Source organism: Entelurus aequoreus, linkage group LG04, assembly GCF_033978785.1.
Source record: "Entelurus aequoreus isolate RoL-2023_Sb linkage group LG04, RoL_Eaeq_v1.1, whole genome shotgun sequence".
Lineage (NCBI taxonomy): Eukaryota > Metazoa > Chordata > Actinopteri > Syngnathiformes > Syngnathidae > Entelurus > Entelurus aequoreus.
Genome location: NC_084734.1, coordinates 26,874,103 through 26,895,186, shown reverse-complemented (window position 1 = coordinate 26,895,186; position 21,084 = coordinate 26,874,103). Strand labels below are relative to the sequence as shown.

General features: G+C 37.9%; 17 non-coding genes across 17 annotated transcripts; all 17 read right to left on the bottom strand.

Moving 5' to 3' along the window:
* Positions 1-744: 744 nt before the first annotated feature.
* On the bottom strand, positions 745-816 carry trnag-ucc (transfer RNA glycine (anticodon UCC)). The gene has a single exon. It is a non-coding gene; the product is annotated as a tRNA-Gly (tRNA).
* A 597-nt stretch (positions 817-1,413) lies between these two features.
* Positions 1,414-1,485, bottom strand: trnag-ucc (transfer RNA glycine (anticodon UCC)). The gene has a single exon. It is a non-coding gene; the product is annotated as a tRNA-Gly (tRNA).
* A 597-nt stretch (positions 1,486-2,082) lies between these two features.
* On the bottom strand, positions 2,083-2,154 carry trnag-ucc (transfer RNA glycine (anticodon UCC)). The gene has a single exon. It is a non-coding gene; the product is annotated as a tRNA-Gly (tRNA).
* Positions 2,155-2,751: 597 nt separating this feature from the next.
* trnag-ucc (transfer RNA glycine (anticodon UCC)) lies at positions 2,752-2,823 on the bottom strand. Its single transcript has one exon. It is a non-coding gene; the product is annotated as a tRNA-Gly (tRNA).
* Positions 2,824-3,420: 597 nt separating this feature from the next.
* trnag-ucc (transfer RNA glycine (anticodon UCC)) lies at positions 3,421-3,492 on the bottom strand. Its single transcript has one exon. It is a non-coding gene; the product is annotated as a tRNA-Gly (tRNA).
* Positions 3,493-4,089: 597 nt separating this feature from the next.
* Positions 4,090-4,161, bottom strand: trnag-ucc (transfer RNA glycine (anticodon UCC)). The gene has a single exon. It is a non-coding gene; the product is annotated as a tRNA-Gly (tRNA).
* A 670-nt stretch (positions 4,162-4,831) lies between these two features.
* On the bottom strand, positions 4,832-4,903 carry trnag-ucc (transfer RNA glycine (anticodon UCC)). Its single transcript has one exon. It is a non-coding gene; the product is annotated as a tRNA-Gly (tRNA).
* Positions 4,904-5,500: 597 nt separating this feature from the next.
* Positions 5,501-5,572, bottom strand: trnag-ucc (transfer RNA glycine (anticodon UCC)). Its single transcript has one exon. It is a non-coding gene; the product is annotated as a tRNA-Gly (tRNA).
* Positions 5,573-6,169: 597 nt separating this feature from the next.
* Positions 6,170-6,241, bottom strand: trnag-ucc (transfer RNA glycine (anticodon UCC)). Its single transcript has one exon. It is a non-coding gene; the product is annotated as a tRNA-Gly (tRNA).
* A 597-nt stretch (positions 6,242-6,838) lies between these two features.
* Positions 6,839-6,910, bottom strand: trnag-ucc (transfer RNA glycine (anticodon UCC)). The gene has a single exon. It is a non-coding gene; the product is annotated as a tRNA-Gly (tRNA).
* Positions 6,911-9,363: 2,453 nt separating this feature from the next.
* Positions 9,364-9,435, bottom strand: trnag-ucc (transfer RNA glycine (anticodon UCC)). The gene has a single exon. It is a non-coding gene; the product is annotated as a tRNA-Gly (tRNA).
* A 597-nt stretch (positions 9,436-10,032) lies between these two features.
* Positions 10,033-10,104, bottom strand: trnag-ucc (transfer RNA glycine (anticodon UCC)). The gene has a single exon. It is a non-coding gene; the product is annotated as a tRNA-Gly (tRNA).
* Positions 10,105-11,227: 1,123 nt separating this feature from the next.
* On the bottom strand, positions 11,228-11,299 carry trnag-ucc (transfer RNA glycine (anticodon UCC)). The gene has a single exon. It is a non-coding gene; the product is annotated as a tRNA-Gly (tRNA).
* Positions 11,300-13,091: 1,792 nt separating this feature from the next.
* Positions 13,092-13,163, bottom strand: trnag-ucc (transfer RNA glycine (anticodon UCC)). The gene has a single exon. It is a non-coding gene; the product is annotated as a tRNA-Gly (tRNA).
* A 2,647-nt stretch (positions 13,164-15,810) lies between these two features.
* On the bottom strand, positions 15,811-15,882 carry trnag-ucc (transfer RNA glycine (anticodon UCC)). The gene has a single exon. It is a non-coding gene; the product is annotated as a tRNA-Gly (tRNA).
* A 987-nt stretch (positions 15,883-16,869) lies between these two features.
* trnag-ucc (transfer RNA glycine (anticodon UCC)) lies at positions 16,870-16,941 on the bottom strand. The gene has a single exon. It is a non-coding gene; the product is annotated as a tRNA-Gly (tRNA).
* Positions 16,942-20,238: 3,297 nt separating this feature from the next.
* On the bottom strand, positions 20,239-20,310 carry trnag-ucc (transfer RNA glycine (anticodon UCC)). Its single transcript has one exon. It is a non-coding gene; the product is annotated as a tRNA-Gly (tRNA).
* Between the last annotated feature and the right edge of the window lie 774 nt (positions 20,311-21,084).

The window sequence follows — 21,084 nt, the reverse complement described above, 5'->3', positions numbered from 1 at the left end:
CATGCACTGGCTGGGAATCAAAACTGGGTCTAATTGTTGGAAAGCAGCTATGCTAGCCGCTATACACCAATGCTTGGTTCTTGGATAATTTTTTTCTTTGAAATTTCTAAAATTTAAAATAAACAATTAGAAATAGGCTGTTGAGTCCGGGTTTTTTGCTGATCAATAGTTAAGTAAAAACTTTCAACTGACTGGATATTGCCAAGATAACACAAGCCATTCATTGGCTGGAAACGGAACCCATGTCAATTGCTTGGAAGGCAGCTATGCTAGCCACTTTTCCTCCAATATTTAGTCCATGGACAATTGCTGCCTTAAAATTCTAAAATCTAAAATACACCATAGGAAATTGGCTGCAATCATCTAAAATTAGCTGGAATCTCAGGGTTGTTTGCTTATCAATGGTTGAGTAACAACTTTAAACGGACTGGATTTTGCGAAAACAACTCAAGCCATGCACTGGCTGGGAATCAAAACTGGGTTTAATTGTTGGAAGGCAGCTATGCTAGCCGCTATACACAGATACTTGGTTTTTGGATAATTTTTGGTTTTGAAATTTGTAAAATGTAAAATAAACAATTAGAAATTGGCTTTTAAGTACGGGTTTTTTGCTGATCAATAAATGAGTAAAAACTTTCAACTGACTGGACATTGCCAAGATAACACAAGCCATGCATTGGCCGTTAACGGAATAAATGAGTAAAAACTTTCAACTGACTGGACTTGCCAATATAATGCAAGTCATGCATTGGCCGGGAATCGAACCCAGGTCAACTGCTTGGAAGGCAGCTATGCTAACCACTATACCACCAATGCCTGGTAATTAGGTAATTTTAGATTTGAAATTCTAAAATGTAAAATTAACCATAGGAAATTGGCTGTTATCTCTGGGTTTTTTGCTGATCAATAGTTAAGTAAAAACTTTGAACTGACTGGATATTGCCAAGATAACACAAGCAATGCATTGGCCGTTAACGGAACCCAGGTCAATTACTTGGAAGGCAGCTATGCTGGCCACATTTCCAACAATATTTGGTCCATGGACAATTGCTGCCTTGAAATTCTAAAAATCTAAAATACACCATATGAAATTGGCTGCTATCATCTAAAATTAGCTGGAATCTCAGTGACATTTGCTTATCAATGGTTGAGTAACAACTTTAAACAAACTGGATTTTGCCAAAACAACCCAAGCCATGCACTGGCTGGGAATCAAAACTGGGTTTAATTGTTGGAAGGCAGCTATGCTAGCCGCTATACACAGATACTTGGTTTTTGGATAATTTTTTGTTTTGAAATTTGTAAAATGTAAAATAAACAATTAGAAATTGGCTTTTAAGTCCGGGTATTTTGCTGATCAATAAATGAGTAAAAACTTTCAACTGACTGGACTTGCCAATATAATGCAAGTCATGCATTGGCCGGGAATCGAACCCGGGTCAACTGCTTGGAAGGCAGCTATGCTAACCACTATACCACCAATGCCTGGTAATTTGGTAATTTTAGATTTGAAATTCTAAAATGTAAAATTAACCATAGGAAATTGGCTGTTATCTCTGGGTTTTTTGCTGATCAATAGTTAAGTAAAAACTTTGAACTGACTGGATATTGCCAAGATAACACAAGCAATGCATTGGCCGTTAACGGAACCCAGGTCAATTGCTTGGAAGGCAGCTATGCTGGAAACATTTCCAACAATATTTGGTCCATGGACAATTGCTGCCTTGGAATTCTAAAAATCTAAAATACACCATATGAAATTGGCTGCTATCATCTAAAATTAGCTGGAATCTCAGGGACATTTGCTTATCAATGGTTGAGTAACAACTTTAAACGGACTGGATTTTGCCAAAACAACTCAAGCCATGCACTGGCTGGGAATCAAAACTGGGTTTGATTGTTGGAAGGCAGCTATGCTAGCCGCTATACACAGATACTTGGTTTTTGGATAATTTTTTGTTTTGAAATTTGTAAAATGTAAAATAAACAATTAGAAATTGGCTTTTAAGTCCGGGTTTTTTGCTGATCAATAAATGAGTAAAAACTTTCAACTGACTGGACTTGCCAATATAATGCAAGTCATGCATTGGCCGGGAATCGAACCCAGGTCAACTGCTTGGAAGGCAGCTATGCTAACCACTATACCACCAATGCCTGGTAATAAGATTATTTTGGTCTTGAAATTCTAAAATGTAAAATTAACCATAGGAAATTGGCTGTTAAGTTTGGGTTTTTTGCTGATAAATAGTTAAGTAAAAACTTTCAACTGACTGGACATTGCCAAGATAACACAAGCCATGCATTGGCCGTTAACGGAACCGAGGTCAATTGCTTGGAAGGCATCTATGCTAGCCACTTTTCCACCAATATTTAGTCCATGGACAATTGCTGCCTTAAAATTTCTAAAATCTAAAATACACCATAGGAAATTGGCTGCCATCATCTAAAATTAGCTGGAATCTCAGGGTCGTTTGCTTATCGATGGTTGAGTAACAAATTTAAACGGACTGGACGTTGCCAAAACAACTCAAGCCATGCACTGGCTGGGAATCAAAACTGGGTTTAATTGTTGGAAGGCAGCTATGCTAGCCGCTATACACAGATACTTGGTTTTTGGATAATTTTTTGTTTTGAAATTTGTAAAATGTAAAATAAACAATTAGAAATTGGCTTTTAAGTCCGGGTTTTTTGCTGATCAATAAATGAGTAAAAACTTTCAACTGACTGGACTTGCCAATATAATGCAAGTCATGCATTGGCCGGGAATCGAACCCAGGTCAACTGCTTGGAAGGCAGCTATGCTAACCACTATACCACCAATGCCTGGTAATTAGGTCATTTTAGATTTGAAATTCTAAAATGTAAAATTAACCATAGGAAATTGGCTGTTATCTCTGGGTTTTTTGCTGATCAATAGTTAAGTAAAAACTTTCAACTGACTGGATATTGCCAAGATAACACAAGCAATGCATTGGCCGTTAACGGAACCCAGGTCAATTGCTTGGAAGGCAGCTATGCTGGCCACATTTCCAACAATATTTGGTCCATGGACAATTGCTGCCTTGAAATTCTAAAAATCTAAAATACACCATATGAAATTGGCTGCTATCATCTAAAATTAGCTGGAATCTCAGGGACATTTGCTTATCAATGGTTGAGTAACAACTTTAAACGGACTGGATTTTGCCAAAACAACCCAAGCCATGCACTGGCTGGGAATCAAAACTGGGTCTAATTGTTGGAAAGCAGCTATGCTAGCCGCTATACACCAATGCTTGGTTCTTGGATAATTTTTTTCTTTGAAATTTCTAAAATTTAAAATAAATAATTAGAAATAGGCTGTTGAGTCCGGATTTTTTGCTGATCAATAGTTAAGTAAAAACTTTCAACTGACTGGACTTGCCAATATAATTCAAGTCATGCATTGGCCGGGAATCGAACCCGGGTCAACTGCTTGGAAGGCAGCTATGCTAACCACTATACCACCAATGCCTGGTAATAAGATTATTTTGGTCTTGAAATTCTAAAATGTAAAATTAACCATAGGAAATTGGCTGTTAAGTTTGGGTTTTTTGCTGATAAATAGTTAAGTAAAAACTTTCAACTGACTGGACATTGCCAAGATAACACAAGCCATGCATTGGCCGTTAACGGAACCCAGGTCAATTGCTTGGAAGGCATCTATGCTAGCCACTTTTCCACCAATATTTAGTCCATGGACAATTGCTGCCTTAAAAATTCTAAAATCTAAAATACACCATAGGAAATTGGCTGCCATCATGTAAAATTAGCTGGAATCTCAGGGTCGTTTGCTTATCGATGGTTGAGTAACAAATTTAAACGGACTGGACGTTGCCAAAACAACTCAAGCCATGCAGTGGCTGGGAATCAAAACTAGGTCTAATTCTTGGAGGTCAGCTATGCTAGCCACTATACACAAATGCTTGGTTCCTGGGTAATTTTTTGCCTTGAAATTTCAAAAATGTAAAATAAACAATTAGAAATTGGCTTTTAAGTCCGGGTTTTTTGCTGATCAATAAATGAGTAAAAACTTTCAACTGACTGGACTTGCCAATATAATGCAAGTCATGCATTGGCCGGGAATCGAACCCGGGTCAACTGCTTGGAAGGCAGCTATGCTAACCACTATACCACCAATGCCTGGTAATTTGGTTATTTTAGATTTGAAATTCTAAAATGTAAAATTAACCATAGGAAATTGGCTGTTATCTCTGGGTTTTTTGCTGATCAATAGTTAAGTAAAAACTTTCAACTGACTGGATATTGCCAAGATAACACAAGCAATGCATTGGCCGTTAACGGAACCCAGGTCAATTGCTTGGAAGGCAGCTATGCTGGCCACATTTCCAACAATATTTGGTCCATGGACAATTGCTGCCTTGAAATTCTAAAAATCTAAAATACACCTTATGAAATTGGCTGCTATCATCTAAAATTAGCTGGAATCTCAGGGACATTTGCTTATCAATGGTTGAGTAACAACTTTAAACGGACTGGACGTTGCCAAAACAACCCAAGCCATGCACTGGCTGGGAATCAAAACTGGGTCTAATTGTTGGAAAGCAGCTATGCTAGCCGCTATACACCAATGCTTGGTTCTTGGATAATTTTTTTCTTTGAAATTTCTAAAATTTAAAATAAACAATTAGAAATAGGCTGTTGAGTCCGGGTTTTTTGCTGATCAATAAATGAGTAAAAACTTTCAACTGACTGGACATTGCCAAGATAACACAAGCCATGCATTGGCCGTTAACGGAATAAATGAGTAAAAACTTTCAACTGACTGGACTTGCCAATATAATGCAAGTCATGCATTGGCCGGGAATCGAACCCAGGTCAACTGCTTGGAAGGCAGCTATGCTAACCACTATACCACCAATGCCTGGTAATTAGGTAATTTTAGATTTGAAATTCTAAAATGTAAAATTAACCATAGGAAATTGGCTGTTATCTCTGGGTTTTTTGCTGATCAATAGTTAAGTAAAAACTTTGAACTGACTGGATATTGCCAAGATAACACAAGCAATGCATTGGCCGTTAACGGAACCCAGGTCAATTGCTTGGAAGGCAGCTATGCTGGCCACATTTCCAACAATATTTGGTCCATGGACAATTGCTGCCTTGGAATTCTAAAAATCTAAAATACACCATATGAAATTGGCTGCTATCATCTAAAATTAGCTGGAATCTCAGGGACATTTGCTTATCAATGGTTGAGTAACAACTTTAAACGGACTGGATTTTGCCAAAACAACCCAAGCCATGCACTGGCTGGGAATCAAAACTGGGTTTGATTGTTGGAAGGCAGCTATGCTAGCCGCTATACACAGATACTTGGTTTTTGGATAATTTTTTGTTTTGAAATTTGTAAAATGTAAAATAAACAATTAGAAATTGGCTTTTAAGTCCGGGTTTTTTGCTGATCAATAAATGAGTAAAAACTTTCAACTGACTGGACTTGCCAATATAATGCAAGTCATGCATTGGCCGGGAATCGAACCCAGGTCAACTGCTTGGAAGGCAGCTATGCTAACCACTATACCACCAATGCCTGGTTATAAGATTATTTTGGTCTTGAAATTCTAAAATGTAAAATTAACCATAGGAAATTGGCTGTTAAGTTTGGGTTTTTTGCTGATAAATAGTTAAGTAAAAACTTTCAACTGACTGGACATTGCCAAGATAACACAAGCCATGCATTGGCCGTTAACGGAACCGAGGTCAATTGCTTGGAAGGCATCTATGCTAGCCACTTTTCCACCAATATTTAGTCCATGGACAATTGCTGCCTTAAAATTTCTAAAATCTAAAATACACCATAGGAAATTGGCTGCCATCATCTAAAATTAGCTGGAATCTCAGGGTCGTTTGCTTATCGATGGTTGAGTAACAAATTTAAACGGACTGGACGTTGCCAAAACAACTCAAGCCATGCACTGGCTGGGAATCAAAACTGGGTTTAATTGTTGGAAGGCAGCTATGCTAGCCGCTATACACAGATACTTGGTTTTTGGATAATTTTTTGTTTTGAAATTTGTAAAATGTAAAATAAACAATTAGAAATTGGCTTTTAAGTCCGGGTTTTTTGCTGATCAATAAATGAGTAAAAACTTTCAACTGACTGGACTTGCCAATATAATGCAAGTCATGCATTGGCCGGGAATCGAACCCAGGTCAACTGCTTGGAAGGCAGCTATGCTAACCACTATACCACCAACGCCTGGTAATTAGGTCATTTTAGATTTGAAATTCTAAAATGTAAAATTAACCATAGGAAATTGGCTGTTATCTCTGGGTTTTTTGCTGATCAATAGTTAAGTAAAAACTTTCAACTGACTGGATATTGCCAAGATAACACAAGCAATGCATTGGCCGTTAACGGAACCCAGGTCAATTGCTTGGAAGGCAGCTATGCTGGCCACATTTCCAACAATATTTGGTCCATGGACAATTGCTGCCTTGAAATTCTAAAAATCTAAAATACACCATATGAAATTGGCTGCTATCATCTAAAATTAGCTGGAATCTCAGGGACATTTGCTTATCAATGGTTGAGTAACAACTTTAAACGGACTGGATTTTGCCAAAACAACCCAAGCCATGCACTGGCTGGGAATCAAAACTGGGTCTAATTGTTGGAAAGCAGCTATGCTAGCCGCTATACACCAATGCTTGGTTCTTGGATAATTTTTTTCTTTGAAATTTCTAAAATTTAAAATAAATAATTAGAAATAGGCTGTTGAGTCCGGATTTTTTGCTGATCAATAGTTAAGTAAAAACTTTCAACTGACTGGACTTGCCAATATAATTCAAGTCATGCATTGGCCGGGAATCGAACCCGGGTCAACTGCTTGGAAGGCAGCTATGCTAACCACTATACCACCAATGCCTGGTAATAAGATTATTTTGGTCTTGAAATTCTAAAATGTAAAATTAACCATAGGAAATTGGCTGTTAAGTTTGGGTTTTTTGCTGATAAATAGTTAAGTAAAAACTTTCAACTGACTGGACATTGCCAAGATAACACAAGCCATGCATTGGCCGTTAACGGAACCCAGGTCAATTGCTTGGAAGGCATCTATGCTAGCCACTTTTCCACCAATATTTAGTCCATGGACAATTGCTGCCTTAAAAATTCTAAAATCTAAAATACACCATAGGAAATTGGCTGCCATCATCTAAAATTAGCTGGAATCTCAGGGTCGTTTGCTTATCGATGGTTGAGTAACAAATTTAAACGGACTGGACGTTGCCAAAACAACTCAAGCCATGCAGTGGCTGGGAATCAAAACTAGGTCTAATTCTTGGAGGTCAGCTATGCTAGCCACTATACACAAATGCTTGGTTCCTGGGTAATTTTTTGCCTTGAAATTTCAAAAATGTAAAATAAACAATTAGAAATTGGCTGTTAAGTCAGGTGTTTTTGCTGATCAATAGTTGAGTAAAAACTTTCAATTGACTGGACGTTGCCAATATAATGCAAGTCATGCATTGACCGGGAATCCAACACGGGTTTACTGCTTGGAAGGTAGCTATGCTAACAACTATACCACCAATGCCTTGTAATATGATAGTTTTTGCTTTGAATTTCTAAAATCTAAAATAAAGCATAGGAAATTGGCTGCTATCTCTGGGTTTTTTGCTGATCAATAGTTAAGTAAAAACTTTCAATTGACTGGACGTTGCCAAGATAACACAAGCCATTCATTGGCTGGAAACGGAACCCAGGTCAATTGCTTGAAGGCAGCTATGCTAGCCACTTTTCCACCAATATTTAGTCCATGGACAATTGCTGCCTTGAAATTTTTAAATCTAAAATACACCATAGGAAATTGGCTGCTATCATCTGGAAGTAGCTGGAATCATATGGACTTTTGCTTATCAATGGTTGAGTAACAACTTTAAACAGACTGGAAATTGCCAAAACAACTCAAGCCATGCACTGGCTGGGAATGAAAACTGGGTCTAATTGTTGGAAGGCAGCTATGCTAGCCGCTATACACAAATGCTTGGTTCTTGGAGAATATTTTGCCTTGAAATTTCGAAAATATACAATTAGAAATTGGCTGTTATCTCTGGGTTTTTTGCTGATCAATAGTTAAGTAAATACTTTCAACTGACTGGATATTGCCAAGATAACACAAGCCATGCATTGGCCAGAAACGGAACCCAGGTCAATTGCTTGGAAGGCATCTATGCTAGCCACTTTTCCACCAATATTTAGTCCATGGACAATTGCTGCCTTAAAAATTCTAAAATCTAAAATACACCATAGGAAATTGGCTGCCATCATCTAAAATTAGCTGGAATCTCAGGGTCGTTTGCTTATCGATGGTTGAGTAACAAATTTAAACGGACTGGACGTTGCCAAAACAACTCAAGCCATGCACTGGCTGGGAATCAAAACTGGGTTTAATTGTTGGAAGGCAGCTATGCTAGCCGCTATACACAGATACTTGGTTTTTGGATAATTTTTTGTTTTGAAATTTGTAAAATGTAAAATAAACAATTAGAAATTGGCTTTTAAGTCCGGGTTTTTTGCTGATCAATAAATGAGTAAAAACTTTCAACTGACTGGACTTGCCAATATAATGCAAGTCATGCATTGGCCGGGAATCGGACCCAGGTCAACTGCTTGGAAGGCAGCTATGCTAACCACTATACCACCAATGCCTGGTAATTAGGTCATTTTAGATTTGAAATTCTAAAATGTAAAATAAACCATAGGAAATTGGCTGTTATCTCTGGGTTTTTTGCTGATCAATAGTTAAGTAAAAACTTTCAACTGACTGGATATTGCCAAGATAACACAAGCCATGCATTGGCCGGAAACGGAACCCATGTCAATTGCTTGGAAGGCAGCTATGCTAGCCACTTTTCCTCCAATATTTAGTCCATGGACAATTGCTGCCTTAAAATTCTAAAATCTAAAATACACCATAGGAAATTGGCTGCAATCATCTAAAATTAGCTGGAATCTCAGGGTTGTTTGCTTATCAATGGTTGAGTAACAACTTTAAACGGACTGGATTTTGCGAAAACAACTCAAGCCATGCACTGGCTGGGAATCAAAACTGGGTTTAATTGTTGGAAGGCAGCTATGCTAGCCGCTATACACAGATACTTGGTTTTTGGATAATTTTTGGTTTTGAAATTTGTAAAATGTAAAATAAACAATTAGAAATTGGCTTTTAAGTCCGGGTTTTTTGCTGATCAATAAATGAGTAAAAACTTTCAACTGACTGGACATTGCCAAGATAACACAAGCCATGCATTGGCCGTTAACGGAATAAATGAGTAAAAACTTTCAACTGACTGGACTTGCCAATATAATGCAAGTCATGCATTGGCCGGGAATCGAACCCAGGTCAACTGCTTGGAAGGCAGCTATGCTAACCACTATACCACCAATGCCTGGTAATTAGGTCATTTTAGATTTGAAATTCTAAAATGTAAAATTAACCATAGGAAATTGGCTGTTATCTCTGGGTTTTTTGCTGATCAATAGTTAAGTAAAAACTTTGAACTGACTGGATATTGCCAAGATAACACAAGCAATGCATTGGCCGTTAACGGAACCCAGGTCAATTGCTTGGAAGGCAGCTATGCTGGCCACATTTCCAACAATATTTGGTCCATGGACAATTGCTGCCTTGAAATTCTAAAAATCTAAAATACACCATATGAAATTGGCTGCTATCATCTAAAATTAGCTGGAATCTCAGTGACATTTGCTTATCAATGGTTGAGTAACAACTTTAAACAAACTGGATTTTGCCAAAACAACCCAAGCCATGCACTGGCTGGGAATCAAAACTGGGTTTAATTGTTGGAAGGCAGCTATGCTAGCCGCTATACACAGATACTTGGTTTTTGGATAATTTTTTGTTTTGAAATTTGTAAAATGTAAAATAAACAATTAGAAATTGGCTTTTAAGTCCGGGTATTTTGCTGATCAATAAATGAGTAAAAACTTTCAACTGACTGGACTTGCCAATATAATGCAAGTCATGCATTGGCCGGGAATCGAACCCGGGTCAACTGCTTGGAAGGCAGCTATGCTAACCACTATACCACCAATGCCTGGTAATTTGGTAATTTTAGATTTGAAATTCTAAAATGTAAAATTAACCATAGGAAATTGGCTGTTATCTCTGGGTTTTTTGCTGATCAATAGTTAAGTAAAAACTTTCAACTGACTGGATATTGCCAAGATAACACAAGCAATGCATTGGCCGTTAACGGAACCCAGGTCAATTGCTTGGAAGGCAGCTATACTGGCCACATTTCCAACAATATTTGGTCCATGGACAATTGCTGCCTTGAAATTCTAAAAATCTAAAATACACCTTATGAAATTGGCTGCTATCATCTAAAATTAGCTGGAATCTCAGGGACATTTGCTTATCAATGGTTGAGTAACAACTTTAAACGGACTGGATTTTGCCAAAACAACCCAAGCCATGCACTGGCTGGGAATCAAAACTGGGTCTAATTGTTGGAAAGCAGCTATGCTAGCCGCTATACACCAATGCTTGGTTCTTGGATAATTTTTTTCTTTGAAATTTCTAAAATTTAAAATAAACAATTAGAAATAGGCTGTTGAGTCCGGGTTTTTTGCTGATCAATAGTTAAGTAAAAACTTTCAACTGACTGGATATTGCCAAGATAACACAAGCCATGCATTGGCCGGAAACGGAACCCATGTCAATTGCTTGGAAGGCAGCTATGCTAGCCACTTTTCCTCCAATATTTAGTCCATGGACAATTGCTGCCTTAAAATTCTAAAATCTAAAATACACCATAGGAAATTGGCTGCAATCATCTAAAATTAGCTGGAATCTCAGGGTTGTTTGCTTATCAATGGTTGAGTAACAACTTTAAACGGACTGGATTTTGCGAAAACAACTCAAGCCATGCACTGGCTGGGAATCAAAACTGGGTTTAATTGTTGGAAGGCAGCTATGCTAGCCGCTATACACAGATACTTGGTTTTTGGATAATTTTTGGTTTTGAAATTTGTAAAATGTAAAATAAACAATTAGAAATTGGCTTTTAAGTCCGGGTTTTTTGCTGATCAATAAATGAGTAAAAACTTTCAACTGACTGGACATTGCCAAGATAACACAGGCCATGCATTGGCCGTTAACGGAATAAATGAGTAAAAACTTTCAACTGACTGGACTTGCCAATATAATGCAAGTCATGCATTGGCCGGGAATCGAACCCAGGTCAACTGCTTGGAAGGCAGCTATGCTAACCACTATACCACCAATGCCTGGTAATTAGGTAATTTTAGATTTGAAATTCTAAAATGTAAAATTAACCATAGGAAATTGGCTGTTATCTCTGGGTTTTTTGCTGATCAATAGTTAAGTAAAAACTTTGAACTGACTGGATATTGCCAAGATAACACAAGCAATGCATTGGCCGTTAACGGAACCCAGGTCAATTGCTTGAAAGGCAGCTATGCTGGCCACATTTCCAACAATATTTGGTCCATGGACAATTGCTGCCTTGAAATTCTAAAAATCTAAAATACACCATATGAAATTGGCTGCTATCATCTAAAATTAGCTGGAATCTCAGGGACATTTGCTTATCAATGGTTGAGTAACAACTTTAAACAAACTGGATTTTGCCAAAACAACCCAAGCCATGCACTGGCTGGGAATCAAAACTGGGTTTAATTGTTGGAAGGCAGCTATGCTAGCCGCTATACACAGATACTTGGTTTTTGGATAATTTTTTGTTTTGAAATTTGTAAGATGTAAAATAAACAATTAGAAATTGGCTTTTAAGTCCGGGTATTTTGCTGATCAATAAATGAGTAAAAACTTTCAACTGACTGGACTTGCCAATATAATGCAAGTCATGCATTGGCCGGGAATCGAAGCCGGGTCAACTGCTTGGAAGGCAGCTATGCTAACCACTATACCACCAATGCCTGGTAATTTGGTAATTTTAGATTTGAAATTCTAAAATGTAAAATTAACCATAGGAAATTGGCTGTTATCTCTGGGTTTTTTGCTGATCAATAGTTAAGTAAAAACTTTCAACTGACTGGATATTGCCAAGATAACACAAGCAATGCATTGGCCGTTAACGGAACCCAGGTCAATTGCTTGGAAGGCAGCTATGCTGGCCACATTTCCAACAATATTTGGTCCATGGACAATTGCTGCCTTGGAATTCTAAAAATCTAAAATACACCATATGAAATTGGCTGCTATCATCTAAAATTAGCTGGAATCTCAGGGACATTTGCTTATCAATGGTTGAGTAACAACTTTAAACGGACTGGATTTTGCCAAAACAACCCAAGCCATGCACTGGCTGGGAATCAAAACTGGGTCTAATTGTTGGAAAGCAGCTATGCTAGCCGCTATACACCAATGCTTGGTTCTTGGATAATTTTTTTCTTTGAAATTTCTAAAATTTAAAATAAACAATTAGAAATAGGCTGTTGAGTCCGGGTTTTTTGCTGATCAATAGTTAAGTAAAAACTTTCAACTGACTGGATATTGCCAAGATAACACAAGCCATGCATTGGCCGGAAACGGAACCCATGTCAATTGCTTGGAAGGCAGCTATGCTAGCCACTTTTCCTCCAATATTTAGTCCATGGACAATTGCTGCCTTAAAATTCTAAAATCTAAAATACACCATAGGAAATTGGCTGCAATCATCTAAAATTAGCTGGAATCTCAGGGTTGTTTGCTTATCAATGGTTGAGTAACAACTTTAAACGGACTGGATTTTGCGAAAACAACTCAAGCCATGCACTGGCTGGGAATCAAAACTGGGTTTAATTGTTGGAAGGCAGCTATGCTAGCCGCTATACACAGATACTTGGTTTTTGGATAATTTTTGGTTTTGAAATTTGTAAAATGTAAAATAAACAATTAGAAATTGGCTTTTAAGTCCGGGTTTTTTGCTGATCAATAAATGAGTAAAAACTTTCAACTGACTGGACATTGCCAAGATAACACAAGCCATGCATTGGCCGTTAACGGAATAAATGAGTAAAAACTTTCAACTGACTGGACTTGCCAATATAATGCAAGTCATGCATTGGCCGGGAATCGAACCCAGGTCAACTGCTTGGAAGGCAGCTATGCTAACCACTATACCACCAATGCCTGGTAATTAGGTAATTTTAGATTTGAAATTCTAAAATGTAAAATTAACCATAGGAAATTGGCTGTTATCTCTGGGTTTTTTGCTGATCAATAGTTAAGTAAAAACTTTGAACTGACTGGATATTGCCAAGATAACACAAGCAATGCATTGGCCGTTAACGGAACCCAGGTCAATTGCTTGAAAGGCAGCTATGCTGGCCACATTTCCAACAATATTTGGTCCATGGACAATTGCTGCCTTGAAATTCTAAACATCTAAAATACACCTTATGAAATTGGCTGCTATCATCTAAAATTAGCTGGAATCTCAGGGACATTTGCTTATCAATGGTTGAGTAACAACTTTAAACGGACTGGATTTTGCCAAAACAACCCAAGCCATGCACTGGCTGGGAATCAAAACTGGGTCTAATTGTTGGAAAGCAGCTATGCTAGCCGCTATACACCAATGCTTGGTTCTTGGATAATTTTTTTCTTTGAAATTTCTAAAATTTAAAATAAACAATTAGAAATAGGCTGTTGAGTCCGGGTTTTTTGCTGATCAATAGTTAAGTAAAAACTTTCAACTGACTGGACTTGCCAATATAATTCAAGTCATGCATTGGCCGGGAACCGAACCCAGGTCAACTGCTTGGAAGGCAGCTATGCTAACCACTATACCACCAATGCCTGGTAATAAGATTATTTTGGTCTTGAAATTCTAAAATGTAAAATTAACCATAGGAAATTGGCTGTTAAGTTTGGGTTTTTTGCTGATAAATAGTTAAGTAAAAACTTTCAACTGACTGGACATTGCCAAGATAACACAAGCCATGCATTGGCCGTTAACGGAACCCAGGTCAATTGCTTGGAAGGCATCTATGCTAGCCACTTTTCCACCAATATTTAGTCCATGGACAATTGCTGCCTTAAAAATTCTAAAATCTAAAATACACCATAGGAAATTGGCTGCCATCATCTAAAATTAGCTGGAATCTCAGGGTCGTTTGCTTATCGATGGTTGAGTAACAAATTCAAACGGACTGGACGTTGCCAAAACAACTCAAGCCATGCACTGGCTGGGAATCAAAACTGGGTTTAATTGTTGGAAGGCAGCTATGCTAGCCGCTATACACAGATACTTGGTTTTTGGATAATTTTTTGTTTTGAAATTTGTAAAATGTAAAATAAACAATTAGAAATTGGCTTTTAAGTCCGGGTTTTTTGCTGATCAATAAATGAGTAAAAACTTTCAACTGACTGGACTTGCCAATATAATGCAAGTCATGCATCGGCCGGGAATCGAACCCAGGTTAACTGCTTGGAAGGCAGCTATGCTATCAATCAATCAATCAATCAATGTTTATTTATATAGCCCTAAATCACAAGTGTCTCAAAGGGCTGTACAAGCCACAACGACATCCTCGGTACAGAGCCCACATACGGGCAAGGAAAAACTCACCCCAGTGGGACGTCGGCGAATGACTATGAGAAACCTTGGAGAGGACCGCATATGTGGGTAACCCCCCCCCTCTAGGGGAGACCGAAAGCAACGGATGTCGAGTGGGTCTGACATAACATTGTGAAAGTCCACATGCTAACCACTATACCACCAATGCCTGGTAATTAGGTCATTTTAGATTTGAAATTCTAAAATGTAAAATTAACCATAGGAAATTGGCTGTTATCTCTGGGTTTTTTGCTGATCAATAGTTAAGTAAAAACTTTCAACTGACTGGATATTGCCAAGATAACACAAGCAATGCATTGGCCGTTAACGGAACCCAGGTCAATTGCTTGGAAGGCAGCTATGCTAGCCACTTTTCCATTAATATTTAGTCCATGGACAATTACTGCCTTGAAATTCTAAAATCTAAAATACACCATAAGAAATTGGCTGCTATCATCTAAAATTAGCTGGAATCTCAGGGTTGTTTGCTTATCAATGGTTGAGTAACAACTTTAAACAGACTGGACGTTGCCAAAACAACTCAAGCCATGCACTGGCTGGGAATCAAAACTGGGTTTAATGGTTGGAAGGCAGCTATGCTAGCCGCTATACACAAATACTTGGTTTTTGGATAATTTTTTGTTTTGAAATTTCTAAAATGTAAAATAAACAATTAGAAATTGGCTGTTAAGTCCGGGTTTTTGCTGATCAATAGTTGAGTAAAAACTTTCAACTGAATGGACGTTGCCAATACAATGCAAGTCATGCATTGGCCGGGAATCGAACCCAGGTCAATTGCTTGGAAGGCAGCTATGCTGGCCACATTTCCAACAATATTTGGTCCATGGACAATTGCTGCCTTGAAATTCTAAAAATCTAAAATACACCATATGAAATTGGCTGCAATCATCTAAAATTAGCTGGAATCTCAGGGTTGTTTGCTTATCAATGGTTGAGTAACAACTTTAAACAGACTGGACGTTGCCAAAACAACCCAAGCCATGCACTGGCTGGGAATCAAAACTGGCTCTAATTGTTGGAAAGCAGCTATGCTAGCCGCTATACACCAATGCTTGGTTCTTGGATAATTTTTTTCTTTGAAATTTCTAAAATTTAAAATAAACAATTAGAAATAGGCTGTTGAGTCCGGGTTTTTTGCTGATCAATAGTTAAGTAAAAACTTTCAACTGACTGGACTTGCCAATATAATGCAAGTCATGCATTGGCCGGGAATCGAACCCAGGTCAACTGCTTGGAAGGCAGCTATGCTAACCACTATACCACCAATGCCTGGTACTTACATCATTTTTGCCTTGAAATTTTAAAATGTAAAATACACCGTAGAAAATTGGCTGTTATCTCTGGGTTTTTTGCTGATCAATAGTTAAGTAAAAACTTTCAACTGACTGGACATTGCCAAGATAACACAAGCCATGGATTGTCCGGAAGTGGAACCCAGCTCAACTGCTTGAAGGGCAGCTTTGCTAGCGACTATACCAGCAAAATTTTGTCCTTGGGCAATTTTTGCCTTGAAATTCTAAGTTCTAAAATAAACCATAGGAAATTGGCTGATATCTCAGGTTTATTTTGCTGATCATTAGTTTAATGAGAACTTTCAACTGCCTGGACATTGCCAATATATTGCAAGCCATGAATTGGCCAGGAATCTACTCGGAAGGTAGCTATGCTGACCACTACACCACCAATGCCTGGTGCTTACAAGATTTTTGTCTTGAAAATTCTAAAATGTAAAATTAACCATAGGAAATTGGCTGTTATCCTTGGGTTTTTTGCTGATCAATAGTTAAGTAAAAACTTTCAACTGACTGGACATTGCCAAGATAACACAAGCCATGCATTAGCCGGAAACGGAACCCAGGTCAATTGCTTGGAAGGCACCTATGCTAGCCACTATTCCACCAATATTTAGCCCATGGACAATTGCTGCCTTGAAATTCTAAAATCTAAAATAAACCATAGGAAATTGGCTGCTATCATCTAAAATTACCTGGAATCTCAGGGACGTTTGCTTATCAATGGTTGAGAAACAACTTTAAACAGACTGGACGCTGCCAAAACAACTCAAGCCACGCATTGGCTGGGAATCAAAACTAGCCGCTATACAAAAATGCTTGGTTCTTGGATAATTTTTTGCTTTGAAATTTCTAAAATGTAAAATAAACAATTAGAAATTGGCTGTTAAGTCCGGGTTTTTTGCTGATCAATAGTTAAGTAAAAACTTTCAACTGACTGGACTTGCCAATATAATTCAAGTCATGCATTGGCCGGGAATCTAACCCGGGTCAACTGCTTGGAAGGCAGCTATGCTAACCACTATACCACCAATGCCTGGTAATAAGATTATTTTGGTCTTGAAATTCTAAAATGTAAAATTAACCATAGGAAATTGGCTGTTAAGTTTGGGTTTTTTGCTGATAAATAGTTAAGTAAAAACTTTCAACTGACTGGACATTGCCAAGATAACACAAGCCATGCATTGGCCGTTAACGGAACCCAGGTCAATTGCTTGGAAGGCATCTATGCTAGCCACTTTTCCACCAATATTTAGTCCATGGACAATTGCTGCCTTAAAAATTCTAAAATCTAAAATACACCATAGGAAATTGGCTGCCATCATCTAAAATTAGCTGGAATCTCAGGGTCGTTTGCTTATCGATGGTTGAGTAACAAATTTAAACGGACTGGACGTTGCCAAAACAACTCAAGCCATGCAGTGGCTGGGAATCAAAACTAGGTCTAATTCTTGGAGGTCAGCTATGCTAGCCACTATACACAAATGCTTGGTTCCTGGGTAATTTTTTGCCTTGAAATTTCAAAAATGTAAAATAAACAATTAGAAATTGGCTGTTAAGTCAGGTGTTTTTGCTGATCAATAGTTGAGTAAAAACTTTCAATTGACTGGACGTTGCCAATATAATGCAAGTCATGCATTGACCGGGAATCCAACACGGGTTTACTGCTTGGAAGGCAGCTATGCTAACAACTATACCACCAATGCCTTGTAATATGATAGTTTTTGCTTTGAATTTCTCAAATCTAAAATAAAGCATAGGAAATTGGCTGCTATCTCTGGGTTTTTTGCTGATCAATAGTTAAGTAAAAACTTTCAATTGACTGGACGTTGCCAAGATAACACAAGCCATTCATTGGCTGGAAACGGAACCCAGGTCAATTGCTTGGAAGGCAGCTATGCTAGCCACTTTTCCACCAATATTTAGTCCATGGACAATTGCTGCCTTGAAATTCTAAAAATCTAAAATACACCTTATGAAATTGGCTGCTATCATCTAAAATTAGCTGGAATCTCAGGGACATTTGCTTATCAATGGTTGAGTAACAACTTTAAACAGACTGGACGTTGCCAAAACAACTCAAGCCATGCACTGGCTGGGAATCAAAACTGGGTTTAATTGTTGGAAGGCAGCTATGCTAGCCGCTATACACAAATACTTGGTTTTTGGATAATTTTTTGTTTTGAAATTTCTAAAATGTAAAATAAACAATTAGAAATTGGCTGTTAAGTCCGGGTTTTTTGCTGATCAATAGTTGAGTAAAAACTTTCAACTGACTGGACGTTGCCAATACAATGCAAGTCATGCATTGGCCGGGAATCGAACCCAGGCCAATTGCTTGGAAGGCAGCTATGCTAACCACTATACCACCAGTGCCTAGTAAATATGTAATTTTAGATTTGAAATTCTAAAATGTAAAATTAACCATGGGAAATTGGCTGTTATCTCTGGGTTTTTTGCTGATCAATAGTTAAGTAAAAACTTTCAACTGACTGGATATTGCCAAGATAACACAAGCAATGCATTGGCCGTTAACGGAACCGAGGTCCATTGCTTGGAAGGCAGCTATGCTGGCCACATTTCCAACAATATTTGGTCCATGGACAATTGCTGCCTTGAAATTCTAAAAATCTAAAATACACCATATGAAATTGGCTGCAATCATCTAAAATTAGCTGGAATCTCAGGGTTGTTTGCTTATCAATGGTTGAGTAACAACTTTAAACAGACTGGATTTTGCCAAAACAACCCAAGCCATGCACTGGCTGGGAATCAAAACTGGGTCTAATTGTTGGAAAGCAGCTATGCTAGCCGCTATACACCAATGCTTGGTTCTTGGATAATTTTTTTCCTTGAAATTTCTAAAATGCAAAATATACAATTAGAAATTGGCTGTTAAGTCTGGGTTTTTTGCTGATCAATAGTTAAGTAAATACTTTCAACTGACTGGATATTGCCAAGATAACACAAGCCATGCATTGGCCGGAAACGGAACCCAGGTCAATTGCTTGGAAGGCAGCTATGCTAGCCACTTTTCCACCAATATTTAGTCCATGGACAATTGCTGCCTTAAAATTCTAAAATCTAAAATACACCATAGGAAATTGGCTGCAATCATCTAAAATTAGCTGGAATCTCAGGGTTGTTTGCTTATCAATGGTTGAGTAACAACTTTAAACGGACTGGATTTTGCCAAAACAACTCAAGCCATGCACTGGCTGGGAATCAAAACTGGGTTTAATTGTTGTAAGGCAGCTATGCTAGCCGCTATACACAGATACTTGGTTTTTGGATAATTTTTTGTTTTGAAATTTGTAAAATGTAAAATAAACAATTAGAAATTGGCTTTTAAGTCCGGGTTTTTTGCTGATCAATAAATGAGTAAAAACTTTCAACTGACTGGACTTGCCAAGATAACACAAGCAATGCATTGGCCGTTAACGGAACCCAGGTCAATTGCTTGGAAGGCAGCTATGCTGGCCACATTTCCAACAATATTTGGTCCATGGACAATTGCTGCCTTGAAATTCTAAAAATCTAAAATACACCATAGGAAATTGGCTGCAATCATCTAAAATTAGCTGGAATCTCAGGGTTGTTTGCTTATCAATGGTTGAGTAACAACTTTAAACGGACTGTATTTTGCCAAAACAACTCAAGCCATGCACTGGCTGGGAATCAAAACTGGGTTTAATTGTTGGAAGGCAGCTATGCTAGCCGCTATACACAGATACTTGGTTTTTGGATAATTTTTTGTTTTGAAATTTGTAAAATGTAAAATAAACAATTACAAATTGGCTTTTAAGTCCGGGTTTTTTGCTGATCAATAAATGAGTAAAAACTTTCAACTGACTGGACATTGCCAAGATAACACAAGCCATGCATTGGCCGTTAACGGAACCCGGGTCAATTGCTTGGAAGGCAGCTATGCTGGCCACATTTCCAACAATATTTGGTCCATGGACAATTGCTGCCTTGAAATTCTAAAAATCTAAAAGACACCATATGAAATTGGCTGCTATCATCTAAAATTAGCTGGAATCTCAGGGACATTTGCTTATCAATGGTTGAGTAACAACTTTAAACGGACTGGATTTTGCCAAAACAACCCAAGCCATGCACTGGCTGGGAATCAAAACTGGGTTTAATTGTTGTAAGGCAGCTATGCTAGCCGCTATACACAGATACTTGGTTTTTGGATAATTTTTTGTTTTGAAATTTGTAAAATGTAAAATAAACAATTACAAATTGGCTCTTAAGTCCAAGTTTTTTGCTGATCAATAAATGAGTAAAAACTTTCAACTGACTGGACTTGCCAATATAATGCAAGTCATGCATTGGCCGGGAATCGAACCCAGGTCAACTGCTTGGAAGGCAGCTATGCTAACCACTATACCACCAACGCCTGGTAATTAGGTAATTTTAGATTCTATGTAAAAGTAGCTCGAATCATAGGGACTTTGACTCATCAATGGTTAAGTAACAACTTTAAACAGACTGGAAATTGCCAAAACAACTCAAGCCATGCACTGGCTGGGAATGAAAACTGAGTCTAATTGTTGGAAGGGAGTTATGCTAGCCGCTATACACAAATGATTGGTTCTTGGATAATATTTTGCCTTGAAATTTCTAAAATGTATAATATACAATTAGAAATTGGCTGTTAAGTCTGGGTTTTTTGCTGAACAATAGTTAAGTAAATACTTTCAACTGACTGGATATTGCCAAGATAACACAAGCCATGCATTGGCCGGAAACGGAACCCAGGTCAATTGCTTGGAAGGCAGCTATGCTAGCCACTTTTCCACCAATATTTAGTCCATGGACAATTGCTGCCTTGAAATTCTAAAATCTAAAATGCACCATAGGAAATTGGCTGCTATCATCTAAAATTAGCTGGAATCTCAGGGTTGTTTGCTTATCGATGGTTGAGTAACAACTTTAAACAGACTGGACATTGCCAAAACAACTCAAGCCATGCACTGGCTGGGAATGAAAACTGATGTTTAATTGTTGGAAGGCAGCTATGCTAGCCGCTATACACAAATACTTGGTTTTTGGATAATTTTTTGTTTTGAAATTTCTAAAATGTAAAATAAACAATTAGAAATTGGCTGTTAAGTCCGGGTTTTTTGCTGATCAATAGTTGAGTAAAAACTTTCAACTGACTGGACTTGCC